The sequence below is a fragment of the Cyprinus carpio genome, chromosome B24, assembly GCF_018340385.1.
Source record: "Cyprinus carpio isolate SPL01 chromosome B24, ASM1834038v1, whole genome shotgun sequence".
In the NCBI taxonomy this organism is placed as follows: Eukaryota; Metazoa; Chordata; class Actinopteri; order Cypriniformes; family Cyprinidae; genus Cyprinus; species Cyprinus carpio.
Genome location: NC_056620.1, coordinates 3,367,992 through 3,393,911, shown reverse-complemented (window position 1 = coordinate 3,393,911; position 25,920 = coordinate 3,367,992).

Here is a 25,920-nt window from a genome sequence, read left to right as displayed (position 1 = left end):
TCAACATGAATGACGCCTCCACGCCGTCCAAACGGACCTAGTCATGAACCTCTCCCTATCTCAGCCCTGCAGACATCCCTTAAAATAGCCAACGTTTGAAATCCCTCTGCAAGATTTCCTCTGTAATGGAAGAAAAGCTGACTTTTCCCCAGCACTGCTAATAAACTCACCAAACCTCGGCCTTTCATCCTGCCATTTCGAATGCAGGAAGTGTTACGCGCTGATTACTTTTAAACATATTGCCTTTGACCTTCTGTCAACTAATTACCATAATACCCATCATGCCATGCTGAGGAGAATGAGCGGCCGTCTCTTCTTTTGTGTAACAGTAATTGCGTTCTTAATTTTAGATGTTAAGCATACTAATGGCACGCAATGATTCAACTCCTGGGAGGCTGGTGTGGAACAACCTGCAAAAAAAACTTAGAAATACTCAAAAAACACCTCAGAAAAACAGTTAACAGTTCAAAGATTGGCTCAGTTCAGTGACAGTTTCAATGACCTGGTAGATTGATTCAGCTTAGTTCATTGCTGCAGCTGGTTGTTTTAAATTGCTGGTAATTTTAAAAGTCTGATCCACAGTTTCCAAATCCGTGATGTGACTGTGAGACAATACCAGAGACAGTCGGGTGAAGTAGTGCTTGTCCCCAGTTCTTTTTTACTTCCTAAAATTATTCTTTGACACAATATTAAAAGACTGCACTTCGTATATTAGCATTTACCTGCACAAAATAATTCCAAAGTTGGGGGTTCGTAAGATTTTTATCTATCTATCTATCTATCTATCTATCTATCTATCTATCTATCTATCTATCTATCTATCTATCTATCTATCTATCTATCTATCTATCTATCTTTCTATCTATCTATCTATCTATCTATCTATCTATCTATCTATCTATCTATCTATCTATCTATCTATCTATCTATCTATCTATCTATCTATCTATCTATCTATCTATCTATCCATCCATCCATCTGTTTTTTTTTCAAAATACAGTAAAATCAGTAATATTCTGAAATATTATTACAAATTTAGAAAAAACTTTTCTATTTGAATATATTTAATATGTAATTTATTAATGTGATGCAAAGCTGAATTTTCAGCATTATTACTCTAGTCTTCAGTGTCACATTATCCTTTAGAAATCATTCTGATGATTTGCTGCTCAAGGAACATATTGATTAAATGATTAATTGATTGATTTGAAACTGTGACACTTTTTTAGGATTCTTTAATGAATAGAAAGTTCAGTAACACAACTTATTTGACTCATTTGTACAATTATAAATGTATTTACTGTTACTTTTAATAAGTCTAATGCATGTTTGTTGAATAAAAGTCTTTCAAAAACAATCTGACTGACCTGACGGTAGTGTATATGGGTAGTTAACATGATGTTTCAAGCAGTATCTTGCAGTATAAAATATAAAAGATGATTAAAAAGCAAAAAGTTGAAAATTTTCCATTTTGATATTTTTATTTATGTATTTTTTCTTTAAGTTTATGTATGTTTCAGCTGCTCATATGTTATGTCTAAATAAATCATATAAAACATAGTGGTGGTCCTGACTAGCCACTAATCTTTTATAACCTTGTGAAGGTTGAACATTTTCAGATAACAAGATTTTTTTCAGTATAACAAGACGAGAGATAAGAAATATACATTTTATAATCAAATATTGATTTTTTTTTCATCCCCTATTTAGGTGGCATGGCATCAGAGTGACATTGAAAACTGCTGGGAGCTCACATTTCTCCGTAAGAGGTCACTGGGATAATTCTCGTTCCTCTTGAGGTTGGCTTTTGTCATGTTTTATCAGTGCTGACTCTGTTCGATTCAAATTAAAGGTTAAATAATAATGATCGCAGTTCATAGTCGCTGAGAGCAAAGCATGATTGTACGATATCATTTAATGCTTTGCTAGTTTACAGCCATTCCCAAAACAAACAAACAAAGAACATTGTTTAAACGATCAGACGGGCAAATTGAGGACACTGATGAACTCTCTTAGCCGGTTATTTTGTGCCTTTTTCTGCCATTTATTTTTATAATGTACGCTTGTGTGCACATGTTCCGCTCTGAAGACAGTAATCTAAGTTCTTGGTAAACTCCTACACTGTCATTATGAAGTAAAGCACTGTAATCACCCACGAAGACAGCCTTTAATTACCCATCTACCCCTATTTTACATGTGGTACTTCGTTCCTGATGTACACGCACTGTTCCGAGCCCATACTGGACATATTAAAACTAAAACTTCTTTGTTTCATAGACTGTATGTTACATTATATTACTTTGCTTCTTGCGTGTTTCATGACACTTTCACACTGAGTTGTACTAAAAGCGTGTTTAGTCTAAAGATGAACATGAGTGTGGCAATGTTTCATTATGTTTGGCTGTTTATATAACCTGGCAGTTCATAAATTAAATCTGAGTGGCACTAAAAGAAAAATGCTTCATTGTGTTATAAAATAACATACCACCTATACTAAACCCTTCATAAAACCTAAATGATAGTCATAGTAAATGCAAGATAAAAAATCATTTTGCATGCCATTTTAGCTTCCTTATACAAATATTTCAGCTCTTCTGTTGTGACTTGTGTTTTATGGGATTTGTATGTGTTTGCATCGCAATTGTAATAATGCACCAGGTGCACTATCGAGCAAGTTTACTGTGTCAGAAAAATAGCATATATAGAGTCAGTTATGTGATGCAAACATCAAAAGGTGTTAGTTTATAAACCATGTACTATGGTACAAATGTTTTGGGGTCATTGCACTGTATTGTGCAAGGAGCCATGCAAAAATAATCATTATTAATCAATAATCTGCACCTAGAATCATAATTGATATGAAAAGGAATTCATTTCAACAGGACACTGCAGTGAAATGTATGTATATGCATATTTTTATATAAGTACATTTTGGATTATTGCCAAAATTTAGGTATGTAGGCACATTTCAGCCTGTGACAGATTTTTGGTAGCAATACATTTCTACATATTGGACCCAGTTACTTTTCTACACAATTGCAGATTATGTTACATGTTGACTTAATATGTGTTTAAAAACACTGACTGATTTTTGTAGGTCAACTGTTTAACCTGTCAGATGACATATAACAGAACTTCTGTGTATATTCATACCTGTGAAATATCATCACTAATATGCTCTAAATTGTAGGTTCATGTGACGTGGCTCTGCTGCTGGTGTAACATTATTCAGCGATATGAAAAAAAGATTTAAATATAAAGATGTTGATCAAACTATCTTGGAGTGGAATCAGGTTTGAACTGTTAATGCCCTTTTCAGGATGTAAAATCTGATGGAAGATGAAGGCGGGAGATTGTAAAAGGTTGATATGGTTTTAGGGATGGCGGGGAGTCGTCCGGAAATAGCTGAAGGCTGGAAGCCTGTGTTGATACATTATCTGATAAAGAGCAAAGATGCCGTCTGTTCTAGAGGTGCCATTATCTACAAAGAAGAAAAGAGGAGAGAGTGAGAGAGAGAGAGACTGAGAGACATAACAGCATGACAGCATCACTGCATTGGTCTATTGATGGACAGTCTCCCTTCAGCCCCTTCATGACGACATTCTCCGTTTACTGCAGCTTATATCGCAAATCCCATCTCTGCTGATGTGCTGAAGAGAATCTGAAGTACATTTGTCAAGTTTACTTGCCAATTACTCGTTGGGCCCTATCATACACCCGGCGCAAGGCATGGCGCAAGTGTTTCTGCTAGTTTCAGCCCGACACAGTTCTCATTTCCCCGTCCTGCACCGCGTTGTTTAAATAGCAAATGCATTTGTGCCCATTTGTGATGCTGGTCTAAAAAAGAGGTGTGTTCAGGCGCATTGTTGTCTTGTTGCTATTTTGAGGACCTGAAAATAGACTGCGCCATAGACCAACTCAAACCTTAAATAAATAAGGTCTGGCTCAATACTTTTTCTTTGTTATTCAAAAAGTTAGTAATATGCGCCTATACATGCACAACATGCTTACACTTTACTTATCACACACACAGGGACGCACACGCAGCAGCACACAAACATTTTTTAAAATGAAAAATTACATTCCGCCATGTAAATAGCAAACCCGCCACGGTGTGAGCGCAACTTGCTTTTGAAAGCTGATGGGAGATGAGACTCTGACTGGTTTATTGCACGTTACGCCCAAAAAACACCCATTACTCATTAATAGAATAGGGACAACCCGTTTAGACCATGCACCAGGCGTGCCGACCATTTTCCCATCGTTAAACTATACCAAAGGTGGATTCGGACATGCCCTGAGTGCACCTGCGCCGTGTGCTTTAGACCATGCGTTAGATCATTAAAATAAGGCCCATAGTCTCTTTTTTTCAAGTAACTGAATCTGCAAACAACATTAGGCTGGTTTAAATGAATATTCACCTAAAAATTTAAATTTGCCTAAAATGTACTGAACTTCAGGCCATTCAAAATGTAGAAGAGTTTGCTTCTTCATCAGAACAGGTTTGGAGAAATTTAGCTTGGCATCACTTGTTCACCAATGAATGCTCTGCAGTGAATGGATGCCGACATCACAATCCACAAGTATTACACACCACTCCAGTCCATCAATAAACATCTTGTGAAGCAAAAAGCTGCATAAAGTCCATAATCCATAACAGTGAAAAAGTTTTTAGTTTAGTTTTGTTTGTTTGTTTTTGTTTTTTACTGATTTATGCATTTTTTTCTGATTTACACATTTTTAACAGTTCTACCCCCAAGATAAAATAAATAAACAAATAAAATAATCTCCACAGCCGCAGCAGGAGGTGGAGATTGATTTACCTGAGTGTGGCAGGTCTTTGGTTATCTGTACCCTGTTCACCCAGGCCTGCGACGTTCCCAGCATCGGGATGGGAAAAGTGGGGCAGTGAAGGTTCAGTAATGGAACAGGAAGTCTTATCTTCCCCAGCGAGCTCCATCACGCTCCACCTGCCAGGGATTAGATACCACACCTCTCCGGCTACAAAAATCACGCATACCATAGAATGCAGAACTGGTTTTTGCAACTTGATTGTTTCTAGGTACGTAAAACATGGCTACACTACAAACATACATATTATACTATATGAAGTGAAGTTACTATGAAGTTACTAAAGTATATGAAGTTGATTATTATTATTATTATTATTATTATTACAGCATATTCTTTTTTGTAAAAATAAATAAATAAATAAACAAAATCATCCTTAGTTTTTAATTGCAATTTCAACATACACAAACAAATAAGAACATACAAACATTCAAACATTATTTCATTTAAGTAATAAACTGCAGTATAAAGGAAAGAAAGGGCAAAAAAGATGAAAAGGCATATTATATACATTAATTTCACCTAAGGAAGGAGTTGCCCTAAGAGGGAGAGAGAAAGAAAGAAAGAAAGAAAGAAAGAAAGAAAGAAAGAAAGAAAGAAAGAAAGAAAGAAAGAAAGAAAGAAAGAAAGAAAGAAAGAAAGAAAAAGAAAAGGGCATAGAATATTAAATACGGCACAAATTCTAATGTTTTAAATGCTTTCTTATTAATAAACACTGAGATGTATACCAAAATTCAGTTCTTGCTTAAAGATGCTAAAGTGGGGTTTACTTTTTGTGTATTTACATTTATGAATGTGAAACACATAATAACCCAGCCTACATGTTGGATAAATATATTACTCCAGAAAGACTGAGTAAAAGAACAGTCCCGAAACAAATAACTAATAGTTTCAAATGTGAATTTCAATGTGAATTTCTGTGAATTTCAAATGTTGCAAATTCACAAAAACAGCAGGAAAAAAATACTTGTATAATTGTATTGTGTTATGTGTCTGTTGGTTTAAAATCTAAAAAATAAAAACAAAAAACAAATGTTAAAATCTGTAAATTCTGAAATTAATCTGTTTTAAGAAATGTAGTGTAATTTTCTAACATCCCCCTTTCTTTCTTTTGCAAACCATTATAATATTGGCTTTGGATTTCTGTTCAGGCCCCGCAGACCCTCATGTATCCCTGCAGGTAAAATATGACTCTGTGTACATGCAAGTTTTCCTCTGGAGAGTATTAGCTCCTCAGATCACTGACACCCACTTGACCTGGATAGAGCTGGCCTACTTTAAATGAGCCCCGAGCCTGTCAGGCCCAGAGCAATGAAGATTTAAAACTCATATTATTTACCTCTTTGAATACTGTTGATCTATCAGAAGACTTTGTTTTACTCGTTGATGCTTCTCCTTTGGAAATGCCAAATGGTGCTTGTATGCTCCAGATTCTAGATTATATTTTATAATCACAGTCTCACTAAAATTTTAAAGTTAGTGTAAATCTGTTATTTAATGTGATGGTTATATGCTCAGCATTTATCTGTCATATTGCTGATGGGGTAATGTTACTCTAGCCACATATTTAAAAAATAGCGTGTGCCCTCCTGTGAATACATTGTGCCCAGTGTTGGACAGTAAAATATGGCTGTGCTAATAACATTTAAGTGTCTGGCTATAATATCCCTACCAGTCCCTCTCTTATAATAACTGTGATCAGAGCCAAAGCCAGCATCAGCGTGGAATCGAGACGATCATATTCTCTTTAGGGTTAATAGCCACATCTATGTAATAGTGCATGGATGAAGCAATTGTCCAGTGCCCATCTGAGAATACAATAGAGCACTGCTAAAATGATATGATGGACTCTCTATTATAAAAATAACTATTGACTTTGAAACACCAATAACTTTCGATTTTTTTTCTTTCCTTCTTTCTGCACATTTAACATGTATTGATGTCCTTCTTCAACTTTTACAGACTTTAGCTTTCATATTCGCTTAGATGTAGTGCTAGGATTAATAAATGTAATTATAAGGGAGATGGATGAATATGATCTCCTCTGAATCATATAGCATGTACTGTACACCTACATTGGCAGTTTGTTAGTCTTGTGTCTGTTATTATCACTGATTTAAGACACTGAGCTATATGATATAGAAGAATGTGACATTTATAGATTTGGCAGATCTTATATTCATAACGATTTGCACTGTATTTAGCTTATACATTTTATCAGTTCATGCAGTACCTTTTACCTTAAGGTTAAGAATAAAATTTGAAAATGAATCTATAGAATTATTTATGGATAAGTGGTAGTATTTGTTGTACTGCCTTTAATTTAATCTGTTTAAGTAAAAATGTATTTCAGTTGTATGTCCAGAGATTATTAATGTAGAGGGTAATAATAATAATAATTGAGAATAATTTCATTAAGGATAATTTGGAGGGAATAATTCTCATGAAAATGTGAAAAAGTATTTCATGTATGTATGAATGTATTTGTTTTTATTGTTTGTTTGTATATTTAGTCAGTCATTTATGATGACAGTTAACACTAAGCCTTTTTGTTAAGAAAAAACTCTCTATCAAATAAAAAAAATAAACTGTTTATCATCAAACTAAAGTGTGGGGAAAATGTTATTTAAATTGCATTATAGAATTTGTACAATTTTAGATTTTATTGTAACAAGAATTTATATATCATAGTAGTATTTAGGCTACTGTCTTTTACCTGGATTAAAATCAATCAATCAATCTAATGAAATTTTATGAAGTATCACTGACAATAGTGGATATTAGTATAACCTGCAAAAAAAGAATGTGAAATGATAATTTCAATCTTAAAAAAATTACACTATAGAAAAAAATCTTAATGCTTCATTTTATATTTTTATTTTAATTTGTGGGTGAAATACTGTATATAATTGCCCTAAGATTCACCCATTTATGTTCTGTTTTAAAATCCTGATGAACTGACACTTTAGTAATCCAAGTTGGAATCCACCTACAATGTTTCAACACTTAAAGGCTCTTAAAAACAGAAATACAGTCTAAGAAGCATTTATAAGAAAAAAAGTACAAGCGAGACAGTCAGTGCAAGCGAGTGGGATTGTGTGAGATGTGTAGAGGTTTATAGGAGGAGACATATAGCCTCCGGGTGATTTGTTTAACTTTGAAAGGTTCTTTGGTTTGTGCTAAATTCGCTGCAAGCTACACGGTAGCAGATCATCTAACTCTTTTCCCAAGTGGCACCAGCTAACAGCGCCTGGTTCCTGTGCGTGGGTAAGGAAGTGAGATCCCCATGAGGGAGCAGACGACAGCTCTCGTTTGGTTAACGCCAGCCGCGAGTCGCACTAAACAAATGGAACAAACACACGCTCAAACACACTTTCAGTGCAGTTATATTTACAGTTGTTTGGCAAATTGTCACTGTGAAATCAATGGAATCAGGAATGCTGTGTGAAGGTGATTCACCACTCTCTTAGCAAATTCCTGATTGTGTGGATTCATATTGAAATGGCTGGATTTTTTTAAACAAAAATTTGCTGAGCGACAGTAAACATACATTATGTACATCATGAGCAAAAAGGTCCAGTTTCTTTTTTCAAAAGGGATTGATAGTGGACCGGAAAAAAACATTGAGACCAGCCAAGAGCATCAAAAAGGTTAGGAGATGCTTGATTTTATGCATATATATATATATATATATATATATATATATATATATATATATATATATATATATATATATATATATATATATATATATATTATAGGGCTGTCAGTCGATTAAAAAAATGTATCTGCTTAATTACATGATGTTTTAATTTATTAATTAATCAAATTAATCGCAAGATAAATTTGACTGAAAATACCCATAAAAGATTATTTGAAGCTATTTTTGTGTTAAATGAGAACGTATCAAGTAGATATTACAAATTGTAGCTTTAGAAAGAAATGTTTTATTTGATTCAACATCAAATTAATAACACATAAACATTTAGGCTACAATGGCCTAACATAAACTATGGAACATAAAAGAAGATAATTTGAGAAATATCTCAGTATTTTTTGTTCATACAATGAAAGTCATTGCTAACCAAAACAGCCTAGTTACCAACGGTCTTCAAAATATCTTCTTTTATGTTCCACAAAAGAAGGGATGATGACAGAATTTAAATTGCTCGAAGATGCACAACAATTCTGCTATGGCATTAAAAGTAATATGTTCTCTGCAAAATTGAGCAAAAACACATCATATTGTGTTTAAAAAATAACACAATATCAACTTCTTATTTACTGTTGTATAAAATCATATTTAAACTCATGATATTTGGGACAAAATCATCACTCGTGTAATACTGCTGTAATATGAGACAAAAACTCTTGAATTTTTGGGCATAACTGCATTTATGGAGTGGTTGCCCTGCATTATATTTGCCAATCAACTGTATGAAATGTAAGATGATGTACAGGTCTTGGGGCGGGGCCAGTGCATTAACTGCGCTAAAATTTTAATCGCATTATTTTTTCATAACTAATTAAGTTAACGCATTAAACTGATAGCCCTTATATATATAAAGGCTGCGATTTTCCGAGAGGGATGGGGGGGATTTCCCCCCTCTGGTCTACGCATCCCTGCCTCTGCTGAATTATTTTTATCTCCGGTGGAGATAAAAAAAAAAAAAAAAACATGCCGCGAACAGTGCCAAAGTCCATATCTGAATCAAATGATTTGGGATTTGCCATTTGAAGTCCCGATCGCAATCAAATGATTTGTGATAGGCAATCCGATTGGAGCACTTCAAAACAGTGAATCATTTTGTGATGCAATGAATTAACTGATTCAGAGTTTCAAAAAGCTCCGATGATACTGTAAATGTTCTTTGCTCACTTTCTCTATAGCTTGAATAGCCGTGGAAATTAAATAATTAATCGGCCAAATGTTTTTTATTAAATTGTGATCATGTTAAATAGTTTCAATAGAGTTTCCAACATATTTAAAACATTTCACGAGTTTGCCTTACAGATTATAAAGTGAGAAGAATAGTATGCATATTTGGCGTGTTGTCCGTGGAGAGGGCTCCGAGCTCGGCATTTGCACGAAAAAATGCGATTAGCGTGGGACAGCAGCCAGAGTGGGGCTTGATAACCCCCCAAACCTTGCAGGGTTTAGGGCTGATGGGATGGTGGACATCGCTTGGAGTAGAATCACCGCGGGTCTGAAAAAGAGAATGTGGCTTCAGCGGAAGTGGGCACTGCTGCAGCATCTGAAAAAGAGAATGTGGCTTCAGTGGAAGCGGGCACTGCTGCAGCATCTGAAAAGGAGAATGTGGCTTCTGCGGGAGAAGGCACTGCAGTGACAGAGGGAAAGAGAGATAAAGGCTCCTGCAGTTGCAGACACTGCAGCAGCAGTTGGAAATGAAGATACAGGCTCTTGCAGGAGCAGACACTGCTGCGGTATCTAAAAACAGAATGTGGCTTCTACCGGAGCAGTGAATGCTGCAGCAGTGGGGAAAAACAGATAAAGGCTCATGTGGGAGCAGTGACTGCAGTGCCAGTGGGGAAAAACAGATAAAGGCTCATGTGGGAGCAGTGACTGCTGCGGCAGTGGGAGAGAGAGATAAAGGCTCCTGCGGGAGTAGTCACTGCTGCGGCAGTGGGAAATACAGATAAAGGCTCCTGCGGGAGTAGTCACTGCTGCAGCAATGGGAGAGACAGATAAAGGCTTCTGCAGGAGTAGTCACTGCTGCAGCAATGGGAGAGACAGATAAAGGCTCATGTGGGAGCAGTGACTGCTGCGGCAGTGGGAGAGAGAGATAAAGGCTCCTGTGGGAGCAGACACTTCTGCGCTAGTGGGAGAGAGAAATAAAGGCTACTGCGGGAGCAGAAACTTCTGCGGCAGTGGGAAAATACAGATAAGGATCCTGCAGGAGCAGACACTGCTGCGGCCATGGGGAAATATGGATAAGACTCCTGCGGAAGCAGACACTGCTGCGGCAGTGGGAAAATACAGATAAGGATCCTGCAGGAGCAGATACTGCTGTGGCCATGGGAAAGAGAGATGGATGGCTATAGTGGGTCTGGAGTTTGAGCGAACAGGGATGGACTGGCTTTAAAGGGGTCGGCTGATGAGTGTTCAGTAAGGCAGCCTCATGCTTGGGACTGTTCCAGGAGTGGAAGAAAGAGGGGGAAAAAGAGGGGAATGGCAGGCGTCGGTGCCTGCGCCATTAGTGGAGGCATGCTCACGCTTGGGGCAGCTCTGGGAGTGGAAAAAAAAAGGGGGAAAAACAGGGGGAATGGCGGGCATTGGGGCCTGCGCCATTAGCGGAGGCATGCTCACACAAGAGTTGGACGGTGGGGCTGCAGGCCATGGGTAGGGGAGGGGGTTGGGAGTGGGGTAAGTAAAGGGCTGTGGATAGATATGCACCGTTAGCAGAGGTGTGCTCACGCTCACGTGGCGGCGTGTGGAGATGGAGGCCGGTACTTTGCCAGGATGAGTTGGGAGCTGACGCTCTGTGCATCAAGGAGAGGGTTGGGGCTGGTTGCTGTGGCATCCGGGGCACAGCTCAGGCTTGCTGAATGCCTTCTGCTGCGACCTGATTACTGAGGTCTGTTCTCGAGGGAATGGTGATTTGGTCGGGCTGTGAGTAAGGAACATAGCGACCATGGCCAGCTTTATCCACAGCTTTGGATGGAGGAGTGGAGTTTGAAGGCGCCCCTGGTTGGAGAGAAGTATAAAGGGTGAGGAGATCTGCCTTGGTCGCCAACATTGGACGTTGATGCCAGAGCTGATGAGCACCTGACATAATCCTGTCATGGTCCATTTCTCTGCGGCTGGAGTGGAGGAGAGGGCTGAAGCATAGGAGGACGCTGGCGAAAGTTGCTGATGCCTGGAAGGCGAAGTTGTATGAAGCACAACTCACATAGAAGTCACTTTTTTACAGCAAGTAGCTTTCTCTTGATCAACACAGCAAATTCGACTGTCCAGCTTAAACCTGTTGCACAGGGAAATCTTTCATCCTCATGAAAATTTCAAATCATGTGCATTCCCATTGAAATGACTGGATTTCGCAGAGAAACAGTAAATGTACCTGCACCTTTACGCTATGGAATTTATCCACTTAGATGTTTCAAAGACATTGCCTTGGCTAATCTCAGTCATGAATCTGCCATTTAAAAGAGCAAGATGGTTTTGACATGATGGGAAGAAAACAATGGAGTAAAGAAGACAGGAAGAGGAGTGCAGAGTTAGCAGGCAGGTAAATGTGACAGGGATTACACTTATGTGGAGATGCTGCGGTTTTAAGGAGTCCAAATCTCTACCTGTCAGTCTGCACAGCTGGAGGGTGGCCCCTCCCAGGGGCTGATGGGGAAAAATGCAGATAGGCCGTCATCCTCTTGGATAATCCATAATGAGCACTAATCTGCTGAAGTGTGCTACAAATCACCTGGGTGCACTTCTTCTCCACGTCATTGTAAGCTTTGAGGTAGCAGCACAGGGAAGAAGAACGTATGGAAAAGGCTAATCTAATGAAAGAAAAGTAAGATATGAGGAAACGCATGTCTCACTCTGAGTCGACAGATGCATGGATTTCTCTTTTATCCTCACGCTGAATCATTACACCTGTCGGCCAGCGCTGATGGTACGCTTGAATAAGTGGCCAACGCTGAAAGCACCATATTTTGAAAAGCCTGGACAGGTTGTTTCATTGGAAGAGTATTGAAGTGTAAATTTTAAGCTTTTATATTAACCCCTATGAAATCAAAGGCACAGACTGTGGCATTTCGCTAACACTCCCCATTTGAAACAAGCAGCACCTCCATTCATAATTTAGCTGCCCACTGCTGTGATCCGTCGTATGAACCGGCCCCAGAGCTCTTCAGTCATATTTCAGCTCGCACAATGTAATGCATTTTGACAAGTAAATTGCTTGCCTTTTTGCTGATAGCGTGCACATAAATAATAAATTCTTAGTAATAGCTAGAGGAATAATACACACCATAGACTGATGCAAATTACACACTTATAATTGAAACGTGACTGTTTGTATTTAAGGGTAAAACTTTATGTAGCGATAGTCATGGACGAGTCGACTTTTTTGTTCGTTTTCATTTCATAACAAAATGGTTAAAAAAGTAAAAGGGTGCCAGTTACCTGCTGGAATTTATGGTTAAAACCAGGAAGATTTCTAGTTGATGAGTTGGTCATTATTCAATTCAAGCTGGTTTAGATGGACTACACTGCTGCAAAAATAAGCATTGCTAGTCACAAGTGTAATGTTTGTATTTTTTTTTTTTTTTATGCTTTTAAAATGTGATTTACAGTGTATTCAGGATATTCACTAATCCATGAGTTTTGAGTTTTTGAAAGAAGTATCTTATACTCAGCAAGAAATTGATTTGATTGAAAATGCAGTAAAACAGTGATTTTATTACAATTTAAAATAATTGTTTTCTGTTTTAATCTATTTTAAATTGTAATTGATAACTGTGATGCAAAGCTGAATATTCAGCATCAATAATCATTAATTTACATAATCATTATATATATATATATATATATATATATATAAATATATATATATAAAATCAATGCTGAAAATAGTTAATATTTTTGTAGAAACTGCAACATTTTTTTAGAATTTGTTATTCTTCGTTCATAAAAATACATTTATTTGAAATAATTAATACAAAAAATAATTTGTTACATAAAAAATACATTATAAATATATTTATTTTCATATTTGAACAATTTAATGCATCCTTGCTTATTGCTGAATATTAAATAAAAATGAATAAAAAAAGCAATTAATATTAAACAAATAAAAAATCTTATTCTCTAAAATTCTAAGATGTTTTATGTTTGTACTCAATTCAAGAAATTCAGGCATGTAGAAAGTAAATATTACTTATAGAAGGTAATTTTCAAAAATAAATAAATAATAATTGTAAATACATAAATATCAAATTTATAAAATGAAAAATATAATTTAAAATTGATTTAACTTTATGATGATGATAATAAAGGTGTTTGGTGTTTTGGGCAGCTGGTCAGTATGGAAGATTAGCTGGCCAACCTACTAAACCTTCTGAGCACCAGCTTAGCCAAGCTTGGAGATTAAGTTAAACAGTTTTGACAAAAAATAAAAATACATACATAAATAAATAAATATGCTTCAGGCCCATTCACAATGAATTAAATTTTCTGCTAATTGTCCAACAACTAAGTGGAACACGGTTCGTGATATGCCTCATGAAACAGTTTGATCCTTGTGGATGAAATGCTACACAATGGCAGTTGCCAATACTGGACTGACTGAGCCACAGAAACTGATTCTAGAAAAAGAAGAGTGAATTATACAGGGTCATCTACAAGTCCACGTATCAGAATGCTAATGCATTTTATGCCGCTCTCTACAACGTCAGACACATAACAGTAATTGATATCATTAGCCTTTGGCTTCAATACTTTATCAAACAGCTAATAATGTATTGTTAATGTTACAAATTTCAGGCAGCTAATGAAATGAAAAGACCCACCCCACAATTTGACAGGATTGGTTGCATGTTTCAAACCCCAAAATGCTTAGCAATGGTGTTGACTTTTACCAGACTTTTACCAATGTTAAAGTGGTCATCGGATGAGTTGATATGATTCTTTAGGGTCTGAAAATGAAACGTCTGTAACATAGTTTGGTTAAAATTTCTCAATGGTAGTTTAAAAAACACCTTTTTTACCGTGTCGAAAACTAGTTCTTTTCAGAGCAAGCCGTTTTGTAGCATTTTCCTTTAAATGGTAATGAGCTCTTCTGACCCCGCCCCTCTCATCCGAGCCACTCTCAGAGAGACTGTTTACATTCATTGTGAAACTTGCTAATTAGCACATTATTAGGAAAAGTGATTTGCAAAGATTCATTAACTCGCTTTACTCTGTAGGTGAAGCTGGATCACGAATGATTAGCATGAACATAGACGCATTTAGGTAGATCAAGGGCAAATTCCCATCAGAAACAAATGTAATCCAATGTGTCTTCAGTGGCTCAGATGTCGGAAGTAAATGATGACTGCTATATTCATTATTACATCCAACAACAAAACACCTCAATCGCTTAGGAGACATTCTTGTCTACATCTCCTCCGGTGGTGAAGTGATGGTGGACTGATGACAGTCACTCAGGGCGGGTCTAAGGTAAAACACCAGTCCAGTCTGTGCTGAAACGCTAAAGATTTTAGTAGATTAAAAAAAGAACACTGGGTGGATTGTTATCATTATAGGGTGGTTGTGTACACACACTGTCAACACACATTTCAGTTCAAACAAAGTGCATGTAGCATCCGATGACCCCTTTAAAAACTTGATTGAACTTAAACATTCATATAAAGTGTTTAGTCTGTGACCTCTCTGTCATTACCCATTCTGTTATTTACCCAGTGGAGTGACCTGCACCGATAGCACTCCTGGGAATGACAAAAGCAAGCTTGCGTGCCCTCCACACACCGTAGAAGATGGAAAAACACAGCGGACAGTGATTGAAAAGGGTTTTGTATTTCTTGGCTGGAACAGCTTGTTGTCTCAGACTGACAGATGACAAGACGTTCCTGGGTGCTGACGAGGTAACGATGATTGCGGCAGGAATAATGAAGGGCATGCTGACAGCGAGCGTGATTACATTTAGATCTCTATCTCCCCTGCCAATAAACCAACACGGCTGCTCCTTTACCTGCTGGGATTAATTAAATCAAAGATAAAGATAATAAAGGTAATTGGAACTGCCGTCATCATGGTTCATAGTCGGATTCATGCTCCTGCTGTTTACACACACACACACACACACACACACACACACACACACACACACACAGGAGTGAAGGCAGCCGCAGGAACACACACATTGAGTGTTTCTTCAACTACAGATAAAACATTTATCATTAGAAAAAACAATTTTTTTTTTGAAAAAACAAATTGACAAATTGAATCTCTATCTTTTTGTTACATGAAGGTCACATCAAAACTGTTTTGGTAGATTGATTGATTTATTGATGATTTTAAACAAGCTGATTGATTTATTTATTGATTGATTTTACAAAAGGTACCAAAATATATAAAGCCCAGAAGTTCAAATTGTTCTCTTTTACATGTCATTTATTTTAACTGACTGTTGTGTACAGAATATGACAGGTGCTACATTAAATCCAAAACTATACAATTTCCACTAAAACTATGAATTATGTCTTTACAATTATAAAAGAGTCTATAAACAGTCTATTTTGAAGTTTATTTGGTTTTTATTTTGTAATTTTTTTTGTCACTATTTCCTCTATAGTTCCATTTTGTTATTAGTCATTGTTCATTAGTCTTGTACAGTCATTGGTTCATAAAATCTTATCTTGTTTGTTGAAGTGTTTTTGTGGCAACTGTCACTGAGAAATAACAAGGTAACTATCACATGTGAATGTAATTTCTTTGTATGTGCATCACTGCCAGTCAAGCTGTAGTTCTGTCAAACTTTGAGAATTTATTTATTTGTGGATACTTAGAATGCATAAAATGAATGAAATCCACACATCTGCTGCAGTGATTGACCATTTTACTAATTTGTTATTTGAGATGTGGAGAAAAATGTTTAGGATGTTACAGAGAAAATGATAATCATGACAAAAATCTTATAAGTTCACATTATGTCATATCATGAAACCTGTCAAGAATAAAAACAAGTTACCTTTTGCATTTAGAAAATTTAAGCCCAAAAAAAAAAAAATTAATTGTGACATTTAAGCACATTTAAACCAAAATTTCTTTTTATGTTGTAGTAGAACTGATTACACTGCCTTTTTTGTCATTTTGTATTAAAGGGGTCATATGATGCTGCTAAAAATCTGCTCTGCTTGTGCACATCCCATTATGGCCTTCTTTTAGCAGTTCAGTCAATGTGCTGTTAGGAGTACCTGAATAACTCGGGATATTGGATAATTTCATGTCATAGGGAGTGTAAAGCACTTTTGTAAACCGAATAACTTAAGGAATTTGTGGATTAGTGCATACTGGAGACGCGAACCGTTTCAAATGATTCAGTTCGATTTGGTTAAATAGAAAGATTCGTTCGCGATACAGACATCACTAGACGAGACAAAACAAATAAAACCCATTACAAACGATGCATTTGTTGCATCCAGTGGGGACATAATTACTGATTATAATGACTTGTACTGTCTTTTTACATGTTGCATTGCGTATCGCGCTGCGTAAACATCAAACCATGTATGCATTTTTGATCTGAGAAACAAACAAACTCTACTCTACTGCTCAAAACTCGCGTTTGAATCATCAACAAATTATTTAAATCTAAAAAAAATTACGTTACCTAAAGGCTGTGAATCAGAAGCGCCAGACTGTCCTTGCAAAGTTTGAACTGCCCAACTTTATAGAAACAGCTGTTGTTCCACATACGCATTGTAGGCTTCTGGTTCAGGAAACAGTCCTCATCCTCCATAAAATGTGCAGCACACATCTGTATATTTGGGTTGGACTGTTCTGAAACAGTGTTGAAATACAACTTGACCACTGATTTCTAGTTGTGTCCTCTTTTGGAAGGCCAAACAAAGTTTCACTTCAACGAAACACACAGCACACAGAGAATAAAAGTTACGCCTTCTTTCTTTGCTGAACATTTGGGTGGCGTTATGCAAATCTTCCCACATAGTGACGTAGACATGTGGGGCGATGTTAGAATGAGCCGCTTTAGGGGGTGTGGTTGACCCTTAACTTTTATAAAGAATATCTCTTTGGATTTGAGAATTTAGTCTTTGCAACTTTATAGATCTTCTTTATGCACCAAGAGCTTGTAACACTCCAGAGAGTGTTGACTCACATCATATGACCCCTTTAACATCAAGATTTTAGATTTAATTTTACATAGAAAAAATGTAAATGGATGTACTGACTTCATTATTGAATCACATTTCCGCCTTTACTATTTTATTGTAATTGAGTTATTTTGGCAACTAATTATATTCCCAGTGTGTATAATTATAAATAAATTATGAAAATGCTTTTTTAAATAGTTTCAGATGGAGTGTAGCACACAACACCACAACACTTTCATTGTCAGGAAAATGTCAAATAGGTTCTAAATACAGGCTAGTTTCATGTAAGATGTAATTTTATTTTTGATTTTGGTGTAAAATATGAGCTGGACATGTTTCCATGAGATCCACACATAAAATGCATTATATTCTGATCACTGTTCATTATGGACTGTTAGACTAGACAAAGAACTCAGTGCACAGTGCAGTGTTTCATCCCTGAGCCATCATCCTCCAAATCTCAAGACTTCTGACTCCGCATCAAAGCCTTTTGTTATGAAAGAGGTGGAAAATTGCAGAGCATCTTCCGATATGAAACAGGAAAGGATATCATCCCTGTGATCTTCAGCCCACAGAGACCCACTGCCATAAACTGTATAATGATCATATTATAGGCGTCATAAAGCTCTGTTTTTGTAGTCCCGCAAAGCTCGTTAGAGAGCGATATCAAACTTAAAGCATTACCCTTGAATAACTTTGGCTTCAGAACTTCATTTCTTTATTCTCTCGCTCTCTCACATCTTCGTTGGAATGATTCTTTAATGTGAACATTTTCATCCATTACTTCTCTTTATACGCTCTCAATATAAAAGGTTTAATGCAAAAAATAACTTTGAGTGTTAATCGACCAAGCGTATAAATGAGGCCTAGGAGTATTGTGGTTCTTTGTTAACTTGATGGTTTCTTTTGCCTTTTTTCCCCTCAAGTTTCCCATTCATACAAAGTTGTTTACACATAGTAACAGTTCTGATCAGTGTTGAGGGTAATGCATTACAAGTAACACAAGATACGTAATCAGATTACTTTTTTCAAGTAATTAGTAATGCATTACTTTTACAAGAAAATATCGGAGTTACTTCTTAAAATAATTAATGCAAGTTACTTTGTTTCACAGTGGATATTTTTGGCTTTTACTTAAATAGAAGAGACGTCATATGGATTATGAATATATTTCATTTGAATACATCTATTTTCTGTTTGTATTTGGTGTTTTGTAAATACATGCCCAATGTCAATTATCATTTATTCATGTATTTAACTAATAAATGTAGCTGAAGTGTAATTGTAGAGCTACCGTAAAAATGATTTGCTGTGTTGGCAAAACACAGTTTGAGACTTAACTGAGTTTTTTTCTCAAACTTTGAGAAGTGGCAGTCCTAGGAGAAACAATCGAGATATTAGAGCGACTCATTTGTGATATTTCTAGTGTGTCAGATAAGCCCCCTCAGTGGACCGGGCAGCGGTGGGCTTGAGTGTCTGCTTGTATTGAGATTACTCTCTAATGACACTTGAAATCCCTCGCCATGAGGCATGATGAAAACAAACTCTGATCGGAACCCGGCGACTGCGTTTTTCAGGAATCAAGAGCTGCTTCATTCAATAAACTGAGGTGCTGCTTGTAAGTTATGAGATCTGTTAGAATCGGTTTTGTTGCCATGTATTTGACAATGTGTATCAAAACTAAAACTGTTCAAGGTTCTGTTGTCAATTCCCTGGTGGTTTACTTGGCATTTGTTAAGAAAGTTTGGGCCATATGGGGGATTTACGTGCACACAGATAGGCTTTCCGTTGTTTTCATTAGCTTACAGACCATATGGGTTTTGACACATTAGCAGATACTTGATGGCCAACGCATTAGTGTGGAAAACACAGAGGTGAGGACTAGTGAGAGAAAAAACAGTCTGTTCATCTTGTGAACATGTAACAGTCTTCTCTCGCACACTCGTACTTTATTAGTTTATGAGATCATCTCTGAAGCTCTTGAGAGATTTCAGGAGACTTGAGTTGCAGTCTGCATTTGCTGTACAGTACATTTAATCTCATTGCTGTCTAGGAGAAACACTTCAGATATTGAAATGCATGTCATTTGTGATTTGTCTTATGGTACTGAGCAGACATGAAGCTTCTTAAATTTTCTTTCACATTTCACTGTGTGCGTGCCAGATGCATGTCATTAATAGTACATTGGATATTGTAATGATCTGATCATGTCTAACTAAAAGTGCGTGTATAAACAAATTAACTAACTAATAAACAAACAAATAAATAAATAAAAAGGCATAGAATTAAAGACTGCCAAAACTGCTTTGAAATAAAGTTGTATTTTTTAAATGGTATTATTATTATTATTATTATTATTATTATTATTATTATTATTATTATTATTATTATTATATTATCCCCTTTCAGCCATTGTAGTTTATGAAAAATACAACTTAATTATATAATAATAATAATAATAATCACAACACAATTTTAGTAGTAGTATGAGTAGTAGTAGAAATTGTGATCTGTTGTATTATTATTATTAGCAATAATAATAATAATTTCAATAAGTTTTCTTCAGTCACTGTAGTTTAAGTATGCAACTTTAATAATACTAATAATGATAATAAAGGGTATTATTATTATTATTATTATTATTATTATTACTATTCCCTTTTTTCAGCCATTGTAGTTGAATAGTAAGAATAATAATCAGCAGTAGTATAAGTAGTAGTAGTAAATTTTAGATCTGCTGTATTTTTATTATTATTAGCAATCATAATAATAATAATAATAATAATAATAATAATAATAATAATAATAATTTCAATACGTTTTGTTTTTCCAGTCACTGTAGTTCATTAAATATGCAACTTGAATAATACTAATAATGTTAATAAAATGTATTATTATCATTATTATTATTGCTAATATTATTAAAGATAATAATAATAATAATAATACATAAAAATATATAAATTATAATGATGATATATAATTTATAAATTAACTTTATCAATATTACTATATCAATGTAAAAATAAATATTAATAATATTAAAAAAATAAATAATTATTATTGATAATCCAAGGTGGTGACCCCTAGCAGCTGAAAGTGAGAGATTATTATTATTGCTAATAATAATAAAAATACATCATAAAATAACATATATTATTATTATTATTATTATTATTATTATTATTATTATTATTATTATTGATAATCCAATGTGGTGACCCCTAGCAGCTGAAAGTGAGAGATTATTATTATTATTGCTAATAATAATAACAATACATCATAAAATAACATATTATTATTATTATTATTATTATTATTATTATTATTATTATTATTATTATTATTATTATTATGATAATCCAGTGTGGTGACCCCTAGCATCTGAAAGTGAGAGATTATTATTATTGCTAATAATAATAATAATAATAATAATAATAAATCATAAAAATAACATTATTGTTATTATTATTATTATATTATTATTATTATTATTATTAATAATAATAATAATAATTATTATTATTGATAATCCAATGTGGTGACCCCTAGCAGCTGAATGTGAGAGAATATTATTATTGCTAATAATAATAATACATAATAAAATAACATATTATTATTATTATTATTATTATTATTATTATTATTATTATTTATAATTATAATTATTACTTATAATTTTCAGCATTTTTCATTTCATAAATATGTAAAAACTTCATATCTTAGCTTAAGATCTCATAAACAGCGATCACATTATCAGTGTGCAGGAAATGTTTACACAGATTAAACAACAGCAAATGAAACATTATGGTAATTTTAAGCCATAAGCAAATGAGCGCTGAGCTGTGTCACTAAACATGCAAGTCACTTCTTATTTTTCTTTTAGTTTGCACAGTTGCTGGAGAGCAACTGTGGCGTCTGGCTCTGAAAACGGCAGCTCGCTGTGGTGAGAACATTTTGGCATTTAGGCCAGATGTATAATCATAAAGGATGTCTAACCAGCATGATCACCGGTGATCAATCTCAGAACTCATCTGCTTTTGTCAGATGAACCTCTGAAAGGTAGATGTTATGGCAAGCATTCATATTCAAGAACATTTTATTTAGAAAACAATGTTTTCTCATCTCCAAGATATCACTAAGACTATTTCAAAGCTCTAATGACAAATGGCAAATACATAAATAAATATATAATGGGAAGTAAAACCTCTCCCAAATTAGAAAAGTCCAGCTTTAAAGGGTCACTGGTGTCCAGATCTTTAGAGACCTCTGGCCCTGAAGACAACATATTTCAAGCTGTCAAGGAGGCCAGTGAGGCAGTTCTCCTGTGTAAGCACTACCGTCGAGAAGAGCCAAAGAGGCCAAAAGATTTCTGAGATGCTGACTCCATGCATTCTGCCTTAAGAGTCTTAGCTCAGAAAATGCATTTGAGGAAATACCAGTGCCCTACTTTAAATGGTGTGTGTTTTTTATTACATGAACCAACTGATGGGCATATAGAATGCAGCTCCTCTTTGTTGTTGTTGTTTTTTTTACACAATATTCAAATAATTTTGTTTTTGTCCAAAATTAGTATATTAAGGTATTTAAATTTTAATGTATTTTAAGATTAGAAATCCTCCCTTAAGGGGTCATATGGATTTCAAATATTCCTTTCTCTTTGGAGTGTTACAAGCTCTTGGTGCATAAAGATCTGTAAAGTTGCAAAGACCAAAGTCTCAAATCCAAAGAGATATTCTTAATGCAAGTTAAGAGTCAACCACTCCTACCTTTGGCTGATTCTAACATACCCCCACATGTCAACGTCATGATGTGGGAAGAATTGCATAACGCCGCCCAAATGTTCACGCAAAGAAAGAAGGCGTAACTTTTATTCTCGCTGTTGCCACTGGCGCCATGTTGTGGAGTTCCTGTGTGCAGTGTTTCGTTGTGAAAGTGAAACTACTTTGTTTGGTCCTCCAAAAGAGGACACAATTAGAATATCAGTGGTTAAGTTGTATTTACAACACTGATCCAGAACAGTTTAACCCAAATATTCAGATATGTGCAGTGCATTTTACGGATGACGAGGACTGTTTCCTGGAAGAGTAGCTTACAGTGCTGGTGTCTGTTTCTATAGTTGGGCAGTTACAACTTTGCAAGGACAGTCTTATCATATTTAAAGAATTTGCCAATGATTATTCAGATGTGAGTTTTGAGTTGTGTAGAGAAGCACTTGTTGTTTGATGTTTCTCAGATCACAAATGCAGACATGGTTTTGTTTACGCAGCGTGATATGCAACGCGTAAAAACACAGTACAAGTCATTATAATCAGTAATTATGTCCTCACTAGATGCAACAAATGCCTCGTTTATAATGGGTTTTATTGTTTTTGTCTTGTCGCGCCAGGAAATAGTATCACAGTATGTTAAGGGGCGTAACATTTCTGTCACACGGTTGAGGAATTCGGCCAATCACAATGCACTGGATAGCTGGCCAATCAGAGCAGACCTCGCTTTTCAGAATGATGAGCTTTGTAAAAATCGATGTGTTTCAGAAAGGCAGGGCATAGAGGATCAACAATAATGTACATTATGTGGAAAATAATGTGTTTTTTAACCTTAAACCTCATAAACACATTGCATCACACCAAATACACAAAATAATGTTCTTTTTAGCAACGTCATATGACCCCTTTAAATCCTCCTTAAAGTACATTTTGAAGTATGTTGTAAATCTGTTGTTGTCCATCCGGTGAGCTTCTTATTAGATGAGTAATGGAAACTCTATCACAGTGTGTTCAGAGATTCTTTTTCCAGGCTTCAGGTTGGACTGCAGTCCCCAGTGTTTAGGACTGGAGAAGATGGACACATCTCTTAAAATCACAGAGTGGTGGCCAGACAGAGGTTGCAGGAACACAGACTCATTATGAACAAACCCTCGTGTCCACCGGGACCAGATCAGTCTCTCCACCTCCAGAACCCAGGAGAATTCAGCAAACACCGACTTAATCCCTGTGTTGGATTAGAGGCTGGACCAGCTGAAGCCCTTTAGTTAATGAGGCACCACAGAGACACCTTCATGCTTAGGAGCAGTGAAATACACTAAATCAATTCAAGTTTTTTTTGTATAGTGCTTTTTACGGTACAAATCATTGCAAAGCAACTTTACAGAAAATTAAGTTTCTACAATATTTTGTAGTAGCTTATCAGTGATGACTGTCAGTTTATGTGCATACGGCAGAAATGTTCCAAAAAATCAATAAAAGATGTAAACAAACAGACGATTAACACTATTAACAGCAATTATGCAATCAAACTTATAGAAAAATGTGCTAGTTCTGTATGTTATCTCAGGGTTAGCATCATCTGAGGTCCTCTGAGGGGTTGGCATTATCTCTTCTCAGGTGTTCTGGATCCAGACTGGAGCTTGTGTAAATCCTAGTTACCATGGAATGTAAATCCTGTGGCAAAACAGAGAAACAAATAGAGACATAATTAGCGTAGCTGCTGTTCCAGCCAAGTAAAATTAATTAGATTAACCCAAGCTAAAGAATAATAATGCACATTTGATCAGATATAACTGCAGTCCAAAATTATGAGATGCATTATTTGAATGCCTGGCCAAAGAGGTGTGTTTTAAATCTAGATTTAAACAGAGAAAGTGTGTCTGAACCCCCGAACATTATCAGGAAGGCTATTCCAGAGTTTGGGAGCCAAATGTGAAAAAGCTCTACCTCCTTTAGTGGACTTTGCTATCCTAGGTACTACCAAAAGTCCAGAGTTTTGCGACCTTAGGGACCATCAATGATCATATTGTGGTAGAAGACTAGTTAGCTTTGCAGGAGCTAAACCATTAAGGGCCTTATAAGTAATAATATTTTGTAACTGATACGGAACTTAATAGGTAGCCAGTGCAGAGAATGTAAAATAGGGGTAATATGATCATATTTTCTTGACCTGGTAAGGACTCTAGCCACTGCATTTTGGACTACTTTTAGCTTGTTTATTGAGGATGCAGGACAACCAGCTAGCGGTGCATTACAATAGTCCAGTCTAGAGGTCATGAATGCATGAACTAGCTTTTCTGCATCAGAAATAGTAATAACATGTTTCGTAGCTTGGCAATGTTTCTAAGATGGAAGAATGCTGTTTTTGTAACATGGGAAATATGATTTTCAAAAGAGCAGTTACTGTCTAATATAACACCCAGATTTTTGACAGTAGAGGAAGTAACACTACATCCATCTAGTTGCAAATTGTAATCTACGAGATTCTGTGTAATGTTTTTTGGCCCAATAAGTAATATCTCTGTCTTATCTGAATTTAATAGGAGAAAATTATTGGTCATCCAATCTTTTAAATTTTTAACACACTCTGTTAGCTTAGATAATTTAGAAGTTTCATCTGGTCTTGTTGAGATATATAGTTGAGTATCATCAGCATAACAGTGGAAACTAATCCCGTATTTTCTAATGATATTACCAAGGGGCAACATGTACAGTATATTGAAAATAGCAGAGGACCTAGGACAGATCCTTGTGGCACTCTATATTTTACTGGTGATAAATGAGATGACTCCCCATTTATATAAACAAAGTGGTAGCGATCGGACAGGTAGGCTCTAAACCATCTTAAAGCCTGCCCTTGGATACCTGTATAGTTTTGTAATCTATCTATGAGTATGTCATGATCTATGGTGTCGAACGCAGCACTAAGATCAAGTAAAACTAGCAATGAGATGCAGCCTTGATCTGACGCAAGAAGCAAGTCATTTGTAATTATAACAAGTGCAGTTTCTGTGCTATGATGGGGCCTGAAACCCGACTGAAATTCTTCATAGAGATAATTTTTTTGCAGGAAGGAGCACAATTGAGCATACACAACTTTTTCTAAAATTTTAGACATAAATGGAAGATTTGAAATGGGTCTGTAATTTGCCAGTTCACAAGGATCTAGTTGTGTTTCTTAATAAGAGGTTTAATAACCGCCAGCTTGAATGGTTTTGGGACGTGACCTAAAGATAACGAAAGAGCAGGTAGATGATGGACAGAGATGGAAAGGACACATTTGTTTCTTTTGCAAATTGATCAATGGATCGAGTGTGTTTGCAGAAATAGACCAGTCTACCTAAAATCTAATTTATTTATTTACCTCACTGTCAGCAAAAAGGCCAAAAACACAGAGCATGCAAAAAAGTAGTTTTATTGACAGACGGGCAGTGGCAATGAGAAGCAA